Genomic DNA, 19,685 nt, shown 5'->3' on the forward strand with positions numbered 1-19,685 from the left:
ATTCTCACAACACCCCTATGAAGTAGGTTCTATCATTAGTTCCATTTCACAGATAGGGAAACTGAGGCATGGGGAGGTTTAGGTGCCTTGCTCAAGGTCACGTGGCCAGTGAATGGCATGTCTAGGAATATGAATCTGGGTGGTCTGGCTTCAGCAACCATGCTTTTATTTTTTGTTTATTAAAAAAATTTTTTTTTTTTAAAGATTTTTATTTATTTATTTGAGACAGAGAGAATGAGAGAGAGCATGAGAGGGAGGAGGATCAGAGGGAGAAGCAGACTCCCTGCTGAGCAGGGAGCCCGACGCGGGACTTGATCCCGGGACTCCAGGATCATGACCTGAGCCGAAGGCAGTCGCTTAACCAACTGAGCCACCCAGGCGCCCCTTAAAAAAATTTTTTTAAGGATTTATATTTATTTATTTATATTTATTTGAGAGAGAGAGAGAGCGCATGCGCAAGCAAGAGCACAAGCAGGGGGAAAAGGCAGAGGGAGAGGGAGAAGCAGGCTCCCCGCTGAGCATGGAGCCCCGATGCGGGACTCGATCCCAGGACCCTGGGATCATGGCCTGAGCTGAAGGCAGCCGCTTAACTGGCTGAGCCACCCAGGTGCCCCAGCAACCATGCTATTAAACGATTACATCCCGTTGCCTCCCCAAACCTAGAGGGTGTGATAGGGGAGCCCTGGCGAGAAAGAGCAGAGCCCTTTGGATCTGAGCAGGGTCTGTGGACCTTGATCATCTCCCGTGAGGATCCCATGCTGTTGTATATGCAACAACATCATCCTAGCAACATCACAACCATCACGAATCTTTTTAAGCCATGAAGGAGTGTGGGATGATATGCTAGGTGTTCATGCAGTCAGGCTCCTGAAAGTCTGGCTCAAGGGCTGTTCATGCCTCAGGGCACAAGCCGCCTTGCCCCCAGGCTGGCCAGGACTCCCCGCCATCAGCACCGAGGAATGTGGAGGACAGCTCCGTAACAGCCCATTCTGTAGGCTTCTACCTCAGAACGTTCTGCTTGGTTGATGAAAGGATGGATTCTGGGCCACTTAATCTCCAATTGCCAAAACAGTAATCTAGGTATTTATTAGGCGGTTTTACGGAACATAGCCCACATAATGACCACAATGGGAACATGGCCAACATAATGACCAAATGCCAAATTGTGTTGACTTTCAGCATGGGGGACATCAAGTTACATAAAACCAGCTGATACGTGGATGCTGATGGGAGGGGACAGAGAGAAGGGAAGGAAAAAAATGAGTAACTTCTGTCTTAGAAAGTGGGTTTCCTTGGGGCTCCTGATAGGCTCAGTCAGTGGAGCGTGCAACTCTTGATCTCAGAGTCATGAGTTCAAGCCCCATGTTGGGGGTGGAGTTTACTTAAAAAAAACAAAGCAAAAAAAGAAAATGGGTTTCCTTCATGACACTAGTTCCCACCCGGTGGTTTGGAATGTGCTCGTAGGCCTTCTCTGGAAGCTCTCCATACCACCCCCACCCCCCTCACATTTTGGGTCATGCATTCATGGTGAGGCAGGGGTGCTAGAGGGCCGTGTTAGTGGAAGTGTTGGTGATTGTAAAGAAACACAGGTGGGGTGCGCCTGGGTGGCTCAGTCGTTAAGTGTCTGCCTTCAGCTCGGGTCATGATCCCAGGGTCCTGGGATCGAGCCCCGTGTCGGGCTCCCTGCTCGGCGGGAAGCCTGCTTCTCCCTCTCCCACTCCCCCTGCTTGTGTTCCCTCTCTCGCTGTGTCTCTGTCAAATAAATAAAATCTTTAAAAAAAAAAAAAGAAACACAGGTGACTTTGGTTCGTCTTAAGTAAACAGGGCATTTATTAGAAGGATGCTGAGTATCTTAGTGAATCCAGGGAGGATCCAAACAAGCAAGATCAGGCTGCCAAAATGGGACGGCTAGAGTCCCCCCACAGGTCAGGAAGACAGCCCTGGAGAGGAGCATCTGCAGAAGACCCAGTGGGCTCCCAGTACTTGTCCCTGGCCCTGCTTTTCTCAAAGACTCCCTCCTGCTTGCAGCTCTAGTTCTTATCTCTTGCCTTTTCCACTTCTGCTCTTTTGCTGTTGAGCAGGCATCCCTCTCCTGGATTCCTAGTGATCTCAAGACTGGGGGAAATGAAACAGTAGATTCTTACCCCAGAAGGGCCAGTGATTCTTGAGCCCAAAACAGTGAATCTAATTGTCTCACAAGGGAATGGGTGGAAGAATGGGGGGAGGGGGCTTTGGAATACATCTATTTCTCCTTATTCTGGATGATTTGGGACTTGGTACTTTTGGTATAAAATAGATGATCCCTTGTATACTTTAAAATGGTTAAAATTTTATAAACATAAACAAAATTTTGTGTTAGGTGAATTTTGCCACCAAAAAAAAAAAAAATCCCATAAACCACTTCCTACCTGCCCCCCGCCCCCCACCGGATTATTCCTAGTTCTGGAAGGAAGGATTGTCTCTGTGTCACGGTCCTTACCAAGGGTGGGGGCTGACTGCCCATGTCTGGCATGAGCTCACTGAGACTCTGCTTTCAAGGACGGGCTTACAGGGCCCCCCTCTGTGACACCTCCTGGTCCCTCAGGCAGACCCAGGCCCTCTGCCCTCTGCTCCCAAACCTGCCTCCACTTAGCACCTTATTCCTCCAGCGTTGTATTGTAGTTGGTTTTCCTTATGATAACCCTCCCAAGAAGGGCACAGAGACTGACCAGATGGCCCCAGCTCTGACCCACTGAGTGTCCCACCACCGTGGCTGGCCTACAGCAGGAGCCGCTCCCCTGGGCATGCCCCCAGCTGGAGGGTGGCCAAGGAACTCAGGCCTCATGTCCTCAGACGCAGACAAGAATTGTAGCACAGAAACCTCTCTCAAATCAACGAGGAGCAAAATGGAAATAAACCAAGAAAGAAACCAGAAAAGGATAAAAATTAATTAGAATGTTGGTTTCTGCTCTGTCACAGCTCATTAAGGCCTCCAGGTCCTAAGACAGTGGCTGGTACGGCTTCCACCCTCACTTGTCCCCAGTGGGCAGGCAAGAGCCATGGTACTCCGTCTCCCAGGGGTCCCTTCATCTGTGTTACAACCAAAGCAAAAAGCAAACCAGCCTACAGATGCCCAGCTCTGACCTCAGGGACCCTGGCTCTCTGATTCAGTCACAGCTTCTGAGGGGCCTGTTATTTGGTGGCTTAGGGGGATGGATACAGTGGATAATGACCCACCTCCCTTCATCCCAGGACCTCTGGTCTCGCCAGGCCGACAGACCACACAGGTGGTGGCCGTGCACCCAGATCACGAGGCACATTCCGGGGTCAGCGGGCCTCAGTGAATATTAGAATCACCTGGGGGGCTCTGCAAAATTCTCATCCTGGGCCTCACTCTGGACCAATTTAATTGGAATCTCTTTGGGTGGTGCCTGGAAAGGGTATTTTTATAGATGTTCTTCGGAAGATTCCGATACACATTTAGGATTGAGAATCTTGCAGACGGCTGCAGGCACCTTGAGATGGGGGACTTGGAACAGCCCCCCAATCCTATACTGACTCTCTCTGCTCAAAAATATGTTCCTGTTCCATAGAATAGGATGGGGGCATGCTTAACAGCTCAGCGCAGTTTCTGTGCATTCACTACGACCCGAGGACTGTGTGAAGTCCTCAGGACACTAAGAGGTAGATACTCGGCTTATCCTCATCCTGATATGATGCAAAGAGGCTGGTAACTTGCCCAAGGTCACGGAGCTGCTCTGTCCTGCTCCCCAAGGTCGCCTCCTCCTGCCCTGGGGCTGTAGAGCGGGCTCAGACCCCGAGGGATCCCAGGTAGGGCTACGTGCCAAGTAGCTAGAGTGACATCACCTTCTCCTGGGTGCTGATGGCTTGCCTTTTTCTCTGTGCCACGTGTAGTGTGTGAAATTTCTAATTTCACAAGGGGAACTGAAGGAAAGCTGGAGGAACGTCTTGGAGAACTCACTCATGGAGCCAACTGACATGTCCTTAGAGAAATGAACAACAGTTTTTGTTGTTTTGTCAAATCAAACCCTGTACTCAGTCTTTTGTGCCCAGGTAAGAGTCGTTGATTAAAGTGTTTCCTGTGTGGGGCTCATATTTTCTTGTCAAGTCGGAGAATTTGTGTTATAGTTGGTTGATGTGTTTGTTTTGAGCTCCAACTAGAAAATAACCATAGTTGGGTGGCAGGTGCTTTTTCATTTAGAAAGCACTTTTTAGAATTCTAATGAAAGTGTCAGGACGCCTTTTCAAGTGCTTCCCCATTTGTGGCACTGGGTGATTTTTTTTTTTAAGATTTTACTTTATTTGAGAGATAGAGAGGAAGCACAAGTGGGTGGAGGGGCAGAGGGAGAAGCAGAATCTCCGCTGAGCAGGGAACCCGATGCGGGGCTCGATCCCAGGACCCCGGGATCATGACCTGAGCTGAAGGCAAACGCATAACCAACTGAGCCATCCAGGCGCCCCACTGGGTTTGTTCTTGAAAAGTTTTAAAATTTTTCCTTCCATCCTCCTCTCCCTCCCCCTCTCCCCTGCCCTCTTTCCCTCCCCCTGTCCCCTGCCTTCTCTCCTTTCCCCCTCCTCCTGCCCTCCCTCGCCCCATTCCTCCCTCCCTCCCTCCTTCCATCCTTCCTTCCTCAACTGAGATTTTACACGAACTAGAGGAAGCTGCTATTTAGAGGAATAACCTGATAAATCCTCTAGAAAAAGACTGTCAACCTGATTTTCTTTTTGGTAAATCTGTTTTTTGTTGTTTGTTTTTTAGTGTTAGGCTTGATTTACACGAAGTCCACTGGAAACTTAGGAAGAGGGAGCCTTACATCTGGAGAATTCAGATCTTGCTCCAAAGGCTCACTTTCTAGGATACATTTGTAAGAGGAGATTAGTTTCTTTGGACTACAGTTTAAAACCACTCCTTCTGTCACCTACCCGCCCCCCACCTTTTTTCCAGCAGTGCTTAATAAATTTATACGAGGAACAAAACCTTCCTCAAATATTTCTCTGAAAGAGCTACTTTAAGTAAATACACTCTGCAAATATGACTGCCAAAACCAGATTTAAAATGAGTTAGAAGGGCACCCTGGTGAAATGCTTGCACAGACTGAGGGAGCGGGAGGAGGGGGAGGACGGGCCTGGATGATGTGGGGCTGGAAGCGCATTTGTCTTCACGGGGACAGGCCCAGAGCAAGGGGCCTGAAAACGAGAGCCTTGGTCTTTCCTTCACTTGGCATCTTCCTCTACCATGCCCTAAATCCCTTTTAGTGTTTAAAGGATTCAGTGAGAGTTAAATTTCCTTCTCTCATTATGACCCCAGGAATTGGTTTGTGAGGTAAATTAGGAAAACAACATTAATAAAGGAGAAGAAAAACCTTACAAAAACAATAGAACAAAGTTCATTTATTCTCTTCTCAGACTTTCAGCCAAGTAAAGGTGTGCATGTTACAACAAGCATTTCATCCAATTCGGAAAACAGACAAATGTTTGATTACACCTGCTTATCTCTTTCCGGTGTGTCTGAGACTATAGCCAGTTATTTTGATGTTGAGTACTCATTAAAAATAAAAAATACTGTGTTACATGAAGGCTGTGACACAAGGCTCAGAAAAGAACCACTTACAAAGGACGTAAGCCGCTCGAGGAATCCCGTTCTAGTGGATTGGTATCTCATGTCATGTCAGTTACCGCTCAAATATACGCCGGGACAGTCGCTGTTCAGTTTTTCTGAAATGGTTTGAACATAACTCCTTGATTCAGTTGAGGTGTAAGATCTTAAATGCCCATTCTTATTTAAAGTCTTTTCTGTTTTTTTGTTTCTGTTTTGCAAATCAGTCTTTTTTTCACTTTCTGATCCGCTAATGCTATTGTTTATTCTTATTTTACCTTTTTATGTCTCAAGGAATTATTTCCATTTTGAGGAATCACCTTGGGGCCAGGATTGCAGTTGAGGTATTTTGCTTTTGGGGTATATAAGAATGTGAATAATTTTGTGATGGATTGGGATTTCTTTGGGAAGATCCATGTCTTTAAACATGATAAAATATTCCCACCTGTCTGGCTTTGGTTTATTATCCTTTTTTGACTTGCACAGTTGCAGATCTGTCAAAGCCTGGAGCATATTTTCCAAGCAGGTGTGATAGGGGTCTGGGTTTGCAGAGGCTCTGGGAAAATCTCCTGGGCCCTCCACGCAAAAGCCACTGTACAAAAAGGCCGTTTTCCTGAAGTCGCTTGACTGACCCAAAGTTCACTGAAACCTACAGACCCCGAATTCTAAATAAGATTTAAAAAATGAGAGTGCACACAATACTTATAAAAGAAGGTGGTTGATTTTAAATGCATAACTGAGAGGATTGATGAGTTACGTGTGCAAGCTCAGCCCAGCTCCCGAGTGCCCGGCTGCTCTTAATAATGGCCACGACTACTCCATCAGTTCCAGCCCTCTGGCCTGTTCGGGGGGCAGCCTGAGGAAAGGGCATGCCTTCCTGTCCATGGGTGACCAGTGGTCCCGCTGGTGCTGCTGTCCTCTGAGTAGGTGACCCATCCCCGCACTCCTCGGGGACATGCAGGTTTGGAGCTCCCAGGTACTGGGAACCTGGTGGGCAATGAGAAGTGCTTCACCCCGCGGCTGCTTGGGTCTGCTCCCACCGGCCCCTGCACACTGGGTCTGGGGCAGCTGGAGCTGATTTGTTCGTTAGAGCGAAAAGCCTATGCTAAGTTTCACCTTCAGAGCTAGGAAACTTGGCATCAACAGCGTCATGCCTAGGACTAGAGCTTTTCCTTGGTGCAAATGGGTCATTCTCAGGGTGGGTGGGTTGTCCAAGCTTCTTGAGCAGAGTAAGGAGATCCCAGTCTGAAATTTTCTCCTGGGGATTCTGTATCTTTTAGAGTCATCCTCCAGCACTCCCCTAAGTATGTATTTTTCTTAGCTTTATTTTAAAAGTGCCCTGTTGCCCATGGTTTACTATCAGTCCTCCTCATCTACCTATAAGAATCACCTGCTGGGGTTTGTTTGCTGCTCTCTGTGGCTCTGGGGGGACCACAGCTTTGCCTCTCATGAGATAGGCAATAAACATAATGTATGGGCTGGATTTGCTTTGTCTGTGTGGGAGGGCCACATGAGCCGGGGGGTCAGGGAACCTTCATTTCAACACCAGGAACTCCAGGGTGACAGCACTGAAGGCCACCAGGGCCTGCCCCGGATATGGTGAAGGGGATTTGGGGGCTGCCAGACTGCCGAGTTACCAGAATTAGGACTTTATTATTATTATTATTATTTTTAAAGATTTTATTTATTTATTTGAGACAGAGAGAATGAGAGACAGAGAGCATGAGAGGGAGGAGGGTCAGAGGGAGAAGCAGACTCCCTGCCGAGCAGAGAGCCCGATGCGGGACTCGATCCCGGGACTCCAGGATCATGACCTGAGTCGAAGGCAGTCGCTTAACCAACTGAGCCACCCAGGCGCCCCAGGACTTTATTATTTTTTAAAAGATTTATTTTAGAGAGAAAGAGCATGGTGGGAGGGGCAGAGAGAGGGAGAGAGAGAATCTCAAGTGGACTCGGTGCTCAGCGCGGAGCCTGACGCAGGGCTTGATCTCACAACCCTGATATCACGACCTGAGCCGAAACCAAGAGTTGGACGCTTAACCCACTGCACCACCCAGACGCCCCCAGAATTAGGACTTTAAAGGGAAGAGGGAGAAGAGAGACCTCCGGCAAGGTAGAGTGTTTGCGCTAAGGTTAAGAGTTGAAGGACACGTGTTGGGTTGTGATTGGTTGGGAAGCTTCTGAACCAGCGGGGCTGTGTTTCTGCCGGTCCTGCTTAGCGTGAGCGGGTGTGGCGGGTGATTTATTCTAGGTTCTTCCACAGAGGAGGCCAGGACAAGGGCAACATTGAGGGAGAGCTACAGACTTGTAAAGACCTTACCATCTAACTTTAGGAGACTTGGGATCCCAGTAGAGAAGTGGAATAAAGCATTTTTTCCTTCTTGCTGCCTAGGCTCCCTCATTTTTTCATTCCTTTGTTGAGTGCTCAGTTTGCCAGCGCTGCATCAGGTGCTTCCCAGGGCACCATAGTGAGGGCTCTGGAGTGAGAACACCTGGATTTGAATCCTGGTTCTGCCATCTAGTGGGTGAGTGACTGGGACAAAACGACTTAGAGCCCCTTTGTGTGTCTGTCCGTCTGTGTATCGGAGGCAGAACAGTATCTGCTTTGTAACGTTACTGTCCTGAGCGGAGGGAAGTTAGCACATTGCAAGCACTTTATGTCAGTGCCTGGCACAAAGGAAGTCTCGGTGAGTACCGGCTGTTATTATCTACATCTCATTTCATTATTTGAGGAAGGCATTTGGCCTCCTGCCCACTTTTTTCTTTTTCTTTTTTTGCTAAGGACACCGAGGCTCAGAAAAGCTAATGAGTGTCAGATTCAATTTCCAAACCCTGGTCTGTTTTGTCTCTCAACCTCATTCTTTCTACCACTTTCTGCCACCCCCTTGCTTGTCACCTGATTATCCCCGAGGCTTGTGCATACTGGATAGTTCAACCGAAGGGGTTTGCAAAAAATGAACTCAGAACATTCCGGTACAGTGACAGGGCAACTAAGGTCTCCTGACAGGAGCTGGAACGAGGCTAACCGCTTCTTGTTTGGGCAAGAGATGCTTTCTGCCCTGATTTCCTGTCACTGGGATATTATGTTTGTAAATAGCGTGTTTAGGAAGCCAGCTCCCTTCCCCTGCCCCCAATTAGAAATCCCTCTTCTTTGTCCTCTGGGAACTGACACTTACTTAAATTGGTATCTTGAACTGAGATAAATATCACACCTGTTTCAGTGGGATGACTTGCAGGGACAGACTGTGTAATAGGTGTCATTGCTGGAAGTGCTGGGTTCACGGTGAGAAAATGCGCCATCGTGAAAGTTCACGCGTCCTTGCATAAGGGGAGTTCAGCATGGGTGAAGGATACCATCCCGTGTTGAGTCCTGAGGTCTCCCAGCCCTGACAGTTCACCAGATTGATTCCACAGTCTCATATGGAATCACTCGATTTGTATTTATTAAGCTACTATGTGCTCAGTACTGTATCGTGCCCTGGGGGGTGGGGGTAGCGGATGAGCTCTGTAAGGAGTGGAAGATACAGCATGTGCCTTCCTGGAGTCCCTGGACTCGCTAGGGCACTGAGATGGGACTCTCAGAAGCTGTTGCAAACTCCGATGTCTTCAGGACCAGGCAGGATGCGTGACTGCCAGAAGCCGTGAGTAACGGGGACTGGGTGAAAGGGAGAGTCTAAGTCCACCCCCCTCCAACTCCCGCAAGGTGTTCAAATTATTCAAGTTCAAATCTAAAACAACAAAAGCCTCTATGGTAACATAAAGCTGGTCTGAAGCTGAAGCTTGTTCACAGCCACGTGTTTTGACTCGTATTTAAGGATATCGAATAACAAGGGGCACCTGAGTGGCTTAGTCGGTTAAGCATTCCGACTCTTGGTTTCCGCTCAGGTGGTGATGATCTTGGGGTTGTGAGATCGAGCCCCATGTCGGGGTGTGTGCTCAATGCGGAGTCTGCTTGGGATTCTCTCTCTCTGCCCCTCCCCTTGCTCGCTCTCTCTAAATAACTAAAATCTTAAAAAAAGAATATCAAATAATGATACTGAATTATTATCAGTAGTTTGTGGAACTCAATTTTATTATAATCAAGTCTCAAATTAATAAGGCAGTATCTGATATGGACCAAGATACCGTTACTTCTGTGGGTTCCACGAGGTAAGAAATAATGGGTTAGAAATGATGAGATCTTGGGGCTGACGGCCAAGAATTTTTGACACTAATGATTAGGAAGACCAGGTGGAGAAGAGGTTTGGGAAAAGTGAGGAACCTGGAATCTAATGAAAGTCTGTGTATGGAGAAGGAGGAAATACCCTCTAGGGATATCTTCTGAAGTGGCTTAAATATTAGGCCCGGGATTTTAGACTTTGTGCTGTAGACAGTAAGAAGCCATTAGAGGGGCGCGCCTGGGTGGCTCAGATGGTTAAGCGTCTGCCTTCGGCTCAGGTCATGATCCCAGGGTCCTGGGATCGAGCCCCGCATCGGGCTCCCTGCTCAAGTGGGGAGCCTGCTTCTCCCTCTCCCTCTGCCATTCTCTCCACTTGTGCTCTCTGGCTCTATCTCTCTGTCAAATAAATAAATAAAATCTTTAAAAAAAAAAAAAGCCATTAGAGGTTGGGATGGGAAGGCAGGCTATTCATCTGATGATCCTTATTCAGGGTGGTTTGGGAGAGGCCGGTGGCAGGGAGGCTAGGACAAAGTCCTTCAAGAAGTTTGGAAATGAGGACAATCGAGTCTGGACTGGGTCAGAGTGTCACAGAGAAGAAAGGGGCCATTAAACCTCAGGGGCGGGAAGAAATGATCAGGCAACTTTTTTTTTTTTTTTAAGATTTTTTCATTTATTCATTTGAGACAGAGAGAGAGAGAGAGAGAAAGCATGAGCAGGGGGAGAAGCAGACTCCCCACAGAGCAGGGAGCCCGATGCAGGGCTCGATCCCAGGACCCCAGGATCATGACCTGAGCCGAAGGCAGACGCTTAACCATCGAGCCACCCAGGCGCTCCTCAGGCAACTTATTTTAATGGTGCTCTGATGGTGCGTGGGGTGCAGGGAGGGGGAGACTGGCGCCTTTAAGTCAGCTGGACGGGGCTGAGTTGCAAAGTGAAGGTGAATTATTTAATCATCAGGAATGAAGTATTGATTGAGAGAATAATTACTCTGTCAACATCAGGACACAGTGTCCTTTATTTTACAGATTTGCGTTCTTCGTGACCTGAGTGAGAGGAACTCAGGACTGAGAATAAAAGAGGCGGCTGAGTCAAAACTTTCGGGGAGGGATTTTTTTTTTCATGGTGAATTTTGACAATAGGGCCAGAGCAGGGAACATTCAGGATTACTGAGGGGTGAGGTGCTCAGAGGCAGTGGGGGCCTTCTCTTGGATTTAGGCGGGGGTTCTTATTGTTGTGAAGAATTCTTCTTCCTGTGAAGGTCTCATTGTTGTCAGTAGAATTTAGAGGCTTATCAAGATACGTGTTGCTTCTTCAAGAAGTCCACGGGAAGAGAAGACGCAGGGATGCACCACGCCGCGTTATCATGTCGGAACAGACGCTAAGTCTTGGGCCACTCCACATAGAGACAGCACTGTCGCTCAGGGGCTCCCACCTGCTGCTCTCGCCAAAGTGGAGAGATTTAAATACATGCATGAACATGCAGCTTCAAACCTTTTGAGGTCAAAGAGGGAAGACATTGTTATGATGCCAGGTTTCCTTGGAAATAAAGGGGATTTTGAAAACACGGTCGCCAATTGTGAAAAGAGAGACTACAAAAGAAATTTACAAGGTTGTTTTTGGACAACCTCAGTTTAAAAAAGATGCTGGAGAGGTCAAAGGAAAATGCCCAGGAGAAGTTGGGGATGCGAATCTAAAATTTGGCCGGAGGTCAGGGAAGCCGCCAAGAATGGCCATAGATTTTGTGGATCCACATTTTGGTAATTATCTGCGTAGCTGTGGTACTTGAAGTCCTAATAACGAATGAATTTCTGGTGGAGAACGTGGAGAGAGAGAGAGAGACCAGGAGGAAATGGAGTTTGTTCATTCAAACCACAAATGTTTGAGGGACCCCTGTGTATTTGGCAGTGGGCAGAGGTGAGGCCCACAGGAAGGGAGAAGCCAGAGAAGGTTGCAGAGGTGATTGAAGATGATGGGAGAGCATCGGAGCGCACTCGTTAACATCTTAGTAGTCAAGGGAAGAGAGCTTAGTGGAAAACAAGCCAATGAACAGTGATAAATAATGCAAAAGAGTAAAAGTTGGCCACTGAGAAAATGCCCGTTGGGTTTACCTTGGAGTTTCAGGAGAGCTGTGGGGGTGAAGCCAGACTGCAGGGGGGATTAAGGTGCTGGTGAGTGGGAGGAAGAGGAGGCCAAGCCCGAGGACTGCCGTGTAGCCCCCGAAGGTCAGCAAGAAAGGGAAGGAGAAATAGCGGGCCTGGTTTTATTCGGCTGCCTTCCCACCTCTGGTTTCAGGACAGAGAGGAACCCTTGGCAGGATTAGGTTTTGAATGAAAGATTCGAAAGCGATCTGAAGCACGGGTCTGATAACACTGTCTCGACTCTAAGGGAGGTCAGGCGGGGTGAGCAGGGCATGCAGGAGATGCTACAGATGCACTCAGATCTTTGCTAGAATGGGAGAACGAGGAGCGGGCAGTTTGAGTAAAAATGATCCCAACGAATGAAATGACAGATGCTTTAAAGAAAATGAGTAACTTTTCAAGAGGTGACGTGGATGCTTTCATGCTCTCCCTTTTTACTTTGTAGGCATTTTTTTCAGCTTTATTGAGATATAATTGACAAAATTGTAATGTATTTAAAGTGTACAGTGTGATCATTTGATAGATGTATACATCAGGAACGGATTTGCATCACTGAGTTAACACATCCATCACCGCACGTATTCACTTTTTTTTTTTTCGGTGAGAATTCGTAAGTTCTCTCTTAGTAAATGTGAATTAGGCAGTACAGGGCTATCAAGTGGAGTCATCACGTTGTACATTAGATGCAAGTTTGTACCCGTTTACCAACCCTTCCCTGTTTCCCCCACCCCCCAGCCCCTGACAAACCACCATGCTACTCTGTTTCTATGAAGTGGACTGTTGCTGTTTTTCAGATTCCACATATAAGTGATACCATGCAGTACATTTATTTTTCTTTCTCTGTCTTATTTCACAGCATAATGCCCTCCAGGTTCATCTGTGTTGTTGCAAATGGCAGGATTTCCTTCTTTTTGTTTTTAAGATTGAATACTATTCCACTGTGTGTATATATCGCCTTCATTTTACCTGTTCATCCATCCACGGACATTTAGGTTGTTTTCACATCTTGGCTATCGTGGATAGTGCTGCAGTGAACACGGGAGTGCAGGTATCTTTTTGAGGTGGTGATTTCATTTCCTTTGGATATGTACCCTGAAGTGGGATTGCTGGATCACTGCGGAACCTCCACACTGTTCTCCACAGTGGCTGCACCAGTTTGCATTCCCACCAACAGTGCATGAAGGTTTCCTTCTGTCCACATCCTCACGTAATTGTTCTCTCTTACCTTTTCTGATAATAGACATACTAACAGTTGTAAGATGGTTTCTCTGTGTGGTTTTGATTTTCACTTCCCTGATGATTAGTGATGTCAAGTACCTTTTCATGTATCTACTGACCATTTGGATAGCTTCTTTGGAAAAATGTCTGTTCAGATCCTTTGCCCATTTTTTTAAAAAAGATTTTTATTTATTTATTTGACATAGACACAGGAAGAGAGGGAACACAAGCAGGGGGAGTGAGAGAGGGAGAAGCAGGCTTCCCACCGAGCAGGGAGCCTGATGTGGGGCTCGATCCCAGGATCCCGGGATCGTGACCTGAGCCACCCAGGTGCCCCTCCTTTGCCCATTTTTAAACTGGGTTGCTTTCTGCTATTGAGTTGTATGAGTTCCTGTGTATTGTGATTATGATTACAGATGGATGGTTTGTAAATATTTTCTCCCGTTCCATAGGTTGCCTTTTCATTTTGTTGATTTCTTTTGCTGTGAAGATTTTTAGTTTGACGTAGTCCCACTTGTTATTTTTTAAAAAGATTTATTTATTTATTTTAGAGAGGGCAGTGGGGAGGGGCGGAGGAAGAGAGAGAGAAACTCGAGCAGACCCCCCAACGGAGTGTGCAGTCTGACATGGGGCTTGATCTCAGGACCCTGAGATCTGACCTAAGCCGAAACCAAGAGTCAGATGCTTAACTGACTGTGCCACCCAGGTTCCCCCCCCCCCCCACTTACTTATTTTTGCTTTAGCCTTTGCTTTTGGTGTCAAATCCAAAAAAATAATTGCGAGGATGGATGTCCGGGAGCTTTTTCCCTATGTTTACTTCTAGAAGTTTGACAGTTGCAGGTCTTACTTCAGGTCTCTAACCCATCTTGAGCTGATTTTTGTGTGTGGTGTAAGATAGGGGTCCAGTTTCATTCTTTAGTGTGTGGACATCCCATTTTTCCAACACTACTTATTGAGGAGACTATTTTTTCCTCACTGTAAATTCTTTGTTCCTTTGTCAAAAATTAATTGAATATATATACATGGGTTTATTTCTGGTCTCCCTATTTGGTTTCATTGATCTCTGTGTCTGTTTTTGCCAATACCATACTGTTTCGATTACTATAGCTTTGTAATATTGTTTGAAATCAGGAAGCGTGATGACTCCATCTTTGTTTTTCTTTTTCAAGATTGCTTTGACTGTTTGGGGGTCTTTTGTGGTTCCATACAGAAAGCAAAGATTGTTATTTCTATTTCTAAAAAATACCATTGGAGGGCGCCTGGGTGGCTCAGTTGGTTAAGCGACTGCCTTCGGCTCAGGTCGTGATCCTGGAGTCCCGGGATCGAGTCCCGCATCGGGCTCCCTGCTCAGCGGGGAGTCTTCTTCTCCCTCTGACCCTCCCGACCCTCCCCCCTCTCATGCTCTCTCTCTCTCTCAAATAAATAAATAAAATTTTTAAAAATTAAAAAAAAATACCATTGGAATTTGGGAATTGGGTTGGATCTATAGAAAGCTACTTTGGGTTATATGCATGTTTTAAAATCTTAATTCTTCCAATCTATGAGCCTGGAATATCTTTCCATTTATTTGTGTCTCTTTTAATTTTTTTCATCAATGTTTTAGTTTTCAGAGTACAGATCTTACACCTTTTTGGTTAAATTTGTTCCTAAGTATTTTATTCTTTTTGATGCTAGTGTAAATAGAATTGTTTTCTTAATTTCTTTTTCTAATAATTTGTTGTTAGTGTGTAGAAACTCAACTGATTTTTGTGTATTGATTTTATGTCCTGTCACTTTACTGAATTTGTTTATTCTAACAGTTTTTTGGTGGTATCTTTTGGGATTTCTATATATAATATGTCATCTGCAAATAGACAATTTTACTTCTTCCTTTCTGATTTGGATGCCTCTTTTCTTTTCCTTGCCTAATTGCTCTGACTAGGACTTCTTGTACTATGTTGAATAAAAGTGGTGAGAGAACATCCTTGTCTTGTTCCTGATCTTAGAGGAAAGGCTTTTAGCTTTTCACCATTGAGTATGACGTCAGCTGTGGGCTTGTCATATACGGCTGTTACTATGTTGTGGTATGTTCCTTCTATATGATGAGAGTTTATCATGAGAGGATGCTGAACTTTGTTGAATGTTTTTTCTGCATCTACTGAAATGGCCATGTGATTTTTATGCTTCTTGTCATTACCGTGGTGTATCACACTTATTGATTTGTGGATGTTGACTCATCCTTGTATTTCAGGAATAAATCCCACTTGATCTTGGTGTATGATCCTTTTAATAAATGTGCTGTTGAATTCGGTTTGCTAATATTTTGTTGAGGATTTTTGCCTCTATGTTCATCAGGGATATTGGCCTATAGTCTTCTTTCCTTGTAATGTCCTTGTCTGCCTCTGATGTCAGGGTAATTCTGGCCTTGGAAAATGAATTTGAAAGTGTTACCTCTGCTTCTATTTTTTTAAAGATTTTATTTATTTACTTGAGAGAGAGAGAGCGAGAGAAAGAGAGAGCACACATACACACGAACAGGGGGAGGGGGAGGGGCAGAAGGAGAAGCAGATTCCCTGCTGAGCAGGAAGGCCGATGTGGGGCTCGATCCCAGGACCTGGAGATCATGACCTGAGCTGAAGGCCGATGCTTAACCAACTGAGCCACCCAGGCGCCCTAGAGTGTCATCTTTAAGAAAGGTGATGTTGCCCAAGAATGGGGTAGGTGGCTGTCTGCCTGGAAGGTATTGGAGCAAACTTTTCCTTTGTGCCAGAAAGGCAGGCTTGGTAGCCTTGCAACCTGAGGCTGCCTTGTTTGCTCTTCCGATTTCTCATCAACTACAGGGGGCATGTTTTCCTAACTGGCCCCGCCTGACCCAACAAAGAGCTTTGAGTGTGTGTGTGCTTAATGGAAAGTTGACCCATTGTTGTCTGTCTTACCCTTTCTGGCTAAATTAGAAAACAGAGGCTTAGTGTATCAGCCCTGGGCATTAAAGCCAGTTTGGGGTGCTGGGGAGACAAAACCAAGTGTTGGGGAAGGATCAGCCAGTGTTCCCCTTGATAACTGCTGGTGTTTTTTGTTGTTGTTGTTTTGTTTTTAAACTTTTTTTTTTTTTTTGAAGATTTTATTTATTTATTTATTTGAGAGAAAGAGAGTGAGAGAGAGAGCGCACGAGGGGGTTGGGGTTAGAGGGAGAACCAGACTCCCCGCCGAGCAGGGAGCCCGATGTGGGACTCGATCCCGGGACTCCGGGATCATGACCCGAGCCGAAGGCAGTCGCTTAACCAACTGAGCCACCCAGGCGCCCTGTTTTGTTTTTAATAAATAACAAGTATGAGTTACACAGTAGCACTTCTCTGACCCTTTGGAGCCCACGCAGTTTCCTAAAGACCAGGATATTTTGTTATCCACAGATTCTGGAAAAACTCCCCTCGCCCCCTCTCCAACTCCCAGCAAAGTCCTCAGCTCAGACAGATCTTTCTGCCGGCCTCTAATTCTTGCCAAGTTAAGCGGAGGGCCTTGGAAACACAAGAACTCCTTAAATGAAAATTACATTTGAATGCTTAGAGGAAGATCAAAGTCATCTTTAAAATGTGCATGCCTTCAGCACTTTCTGAAGGCATGTCCAGAAGATGAAGCACCCTTGCAGTGATGGAGTGGTGCCTTTTCTCCTGCAACTGCCCTCCTGGGACCAACCACTCAATTCATTTCTTTTTTTTTTTTTTTTTAAGATTTTATTTATTTATTTGACAGAGAGAGAGACAGCGAGAGAGGGAACACAAGCAGGGGGAGAGGGAGAGGGAGAAGCAGGCTTCCTGCTGAGCAGGGAGCCCGAAGCGGGGCTTGATCCCAGGACCCTCCCAGGACCGGGGATCATGACCTGAGCCAAAGGCAGACGCTTAACGACTGAGCCACCCAGGTGCCCCTCACTCAATTAATTTCAACTGCTCTTATCTTCACCTTGGAAAACCTACATTTTCCTACAGGGCCCAGACAAGATAAAGCAGACTACTAGCGGATCTTCAAACTCCTCAGTTTTTTCCCCTAGCAGCCAGACCTTTTACTCTGAAATGCCCAGTTGATGCAACCTTGCTTTGCATTCCCTCAAATGCCCTGAAGTGACGAAAGAGGATGTGATGTCCTCACTCAACCTAGTGAATAGCTTTCCTGAGTCATGGAGGACGGGCAGCTACGGAAGCCTCCGGTCGGTCAGGAAAGGCATCTTCTGGGAGGGAAAATGGGGGTGGGTGGGAATGGGGTTGGGGTTGGGTTCCAAATGCTACCACTCAGGAGTTTGGTTGATTCTGTATATTAGTTTCTGGATTTCTTTGCCTCCATCTTTTGATAAACGGTACTCTTGTGGGGCAGCTTCTTTCTAGGTAATATCCTGATTTTGCTTTCCTGAGGCCAAAGCTTCCCAGCTCCAGGTGAGCGAGGCCCTCCAGAGGTCAGTGAACCATCTCTAAATGAGGCTACTGCTTTTTTTTCTCCTTTCCTCCAACAAGAACAACAAAAGGGCTATTGACTTTATCTAGGCTTTGGGGGTTTATCAATAACTGTACTGAACCTTGTGATACCTTACAGTTGGGCAGACAAAGTGGAGATTTGTAGATGAAACCAGAAACGTCTCCGCAATCCCGGAGAGACCTCCTCCAAATCATGAACGGCACTGGATTTTCCTAGTGAGGAGGAAATGAGACATCAATTGTGTGGTTAGATCTTACAGCTTGCTTAGGAGTTTTGTGGCCCTATTTAGCCTAGGCCACTGAGAAATGTCCCCAGCGGTCTCCCATCCATGGTCAATAACCTCATAGTGTGAGGTGCAGTCACCTAATTCAATATATACAGATCAATATGTTGTTCCCAAAGCTAATTTAACAAGGCCTACTTCTGGTTGTTTATATTATATGGCTTTCACTTAAAAAGTCTAAGATTGCAGGGGAGGGAGGCACGTTTCCCGGCATAGGGGGTATTATGAAGCCCCGTGTGGGGCCCAGAACAAAGTCTGCTGCTTCCAGCAGGTGGGGATGGTTATGTGAGATTTAGGGACCAAGATGACAAAGGTGAACTTCATGTCCTACTGTGATTTCAGCTGCTCCATGAATGGGCATCTCAGCCTCACGCATGCAGCCCGAGCACCTCAAAGCCCTCCGTGTGAAAAAGGATTGTGAGGGCGCCTGGGTGGCTCAGTTGGTTAAGTGACTGCCTTCGGCTCAGGTCATGGTCCTGGAGTCCCGGGATCGAGTCCCGCATCGGGCTCCCTGCTCAGCGGGGAGTCTTCTTCTCCCTCTGACCCTCCCGACCCTCCCCCCTCTCATGTGCTCTCTCTCTCAGTATCTCTCTCTCAAATAAATAAATAAAAATCTTTAAAAAAAAAAAAAAAGGATTGTGAACACTTACCTTTGCTTAATCCCCACATGATCTTTTACAGGAGGAAACATTCTAGGTCTTAGACTGTTTAGTTGAAAATTTCCCATTTTCAGAAAGGGCTTTCCCCTTTATTGAATGGGGGTTGCTTACTAAGTCTCACTAGGTTGGATTTATTGTTTGCTCTAATAACCCAGGTAATAAGGCCAAGCGGTGTGAGCTATAGTCCTCAGCCATGTCAGTGGCAAGGGCCCTAAAACTTACCTGAACTCGTGAAGCTGCATGTCTGTGGATTACCCATGCAAATGGGGGTGAGGGTGTATGGTGGTTTTTTGGGGCAAGAGGTACTAGCATTTACTGAACATATTATGCGCTAAATGCATCACATCCATTTTCTCATCGAATACTTAGTCTCACGAGACGAGATTTGTTATCCTCATTTCGCAGGGTAAGAACCAAGGCTTAGATCATTGGCAAGAGTCCCAGGGCTGATTAGGTATTAGGGCTGTGTGCCCACTCACTGGTTTCTTTGCTGCCCTGCTGGGCAGTTAGAGAATACAGAGTATCGATCCTGTTGCATAGAGTCGTCTTGGCATTCTACCAGAGCTCTGCAGGACCGTTTCCTCTTTCTGTTCCAGGAGGGAAGATTCTTACCACCTGCAAAGCCAACACGTTGCTGGCTCACTGCCTGACTACAAGCCAAGCACAGTTTTCTCAAGCTCTCCGAACAACGGGGTGTGTTTTTAATAAAGGGCCTTGTACCCAGTGGGCTCACAAAGATTTGTTGAGGAATAGTCATTTATTAGAGCTGATATCACTGTTCCTCTGTACATGAGTATACTCTGGGCAAGATCAAAGTCATAGGGGGGCCCTGCTCAGGGGTATTAACTCTTCCAAACAAGTCTCTGAGTAGCTGTGGTGCTGGGTGTTTTATCCCGTGCCACCTGAAGAGGTAGCTATCCTGAATTAGTCTGGCCAGGTAGTGATAAGCATTTCCGTGACACTGTCCTCTCTCAGTAGGGTAGGGAGTTGTCCATTTGTTTGTTGTCCGTCATAGACAAGTGAGTCCACCAGCAGGACCCCATCATGACTCAGGTTCCAAGCAGGACTGTGGCATCCCTTAATACAGGACTGGTCGTTCGCAGGCACATCTCGGAGGGCAGGACTTGTCCTCCCATGAAACCAGGGCACCATCATATGGAGTTAGGACTCCCTCCCAGTATAGGAATTT

General features: G+C 46.5%; 1 protein-coding gene across 6 annotated transcripts in view; it reads left to right on the top strand.

Annotated features, from left to right (window-relative positions):
• The window catches only part of SPATA6L (spermatogenesis associated 6 like), a 74,540-nt gene that overhangs the window by 43,958 nt on the left and 10,897 nt on the right, over nucleotides 1-19,685 (top strand). For 4 of the 6 annotated variants that reach the window (XM_081802761.1, XM_081802763.1, XM_081802762.1 and 1 more), the window contains one exon: nucleotides 3,895-4,095. The gene's annotated coding sequence lies outside the window, so the exon portion shown is untranslated. Of the gene's footprint in view, nucleotides 1-3,894; nucleotides 4,096-5,890; nucleotides 7,276-19,685 lie in introns of those variants that run through there. The other 2 variants (XR_014139912.1, XR_014139913.1) reach the window with 2 other exon arrangements.

The sequence above is a fragment of the Leptonychotes weddellii genome, chromosome 14, assembly GCF_054177405.1.
Source record: "Leptonychotes weddellii isolate Sample4059 chromosome 14, ASM5417740v2, whole genome shotgun sequence".
NCBI lineage: Eukaryota > Metazoa > Chordata > Mammalia > Carnivora > Phocidae > Leptonychotes > Leptonychotes weddellii.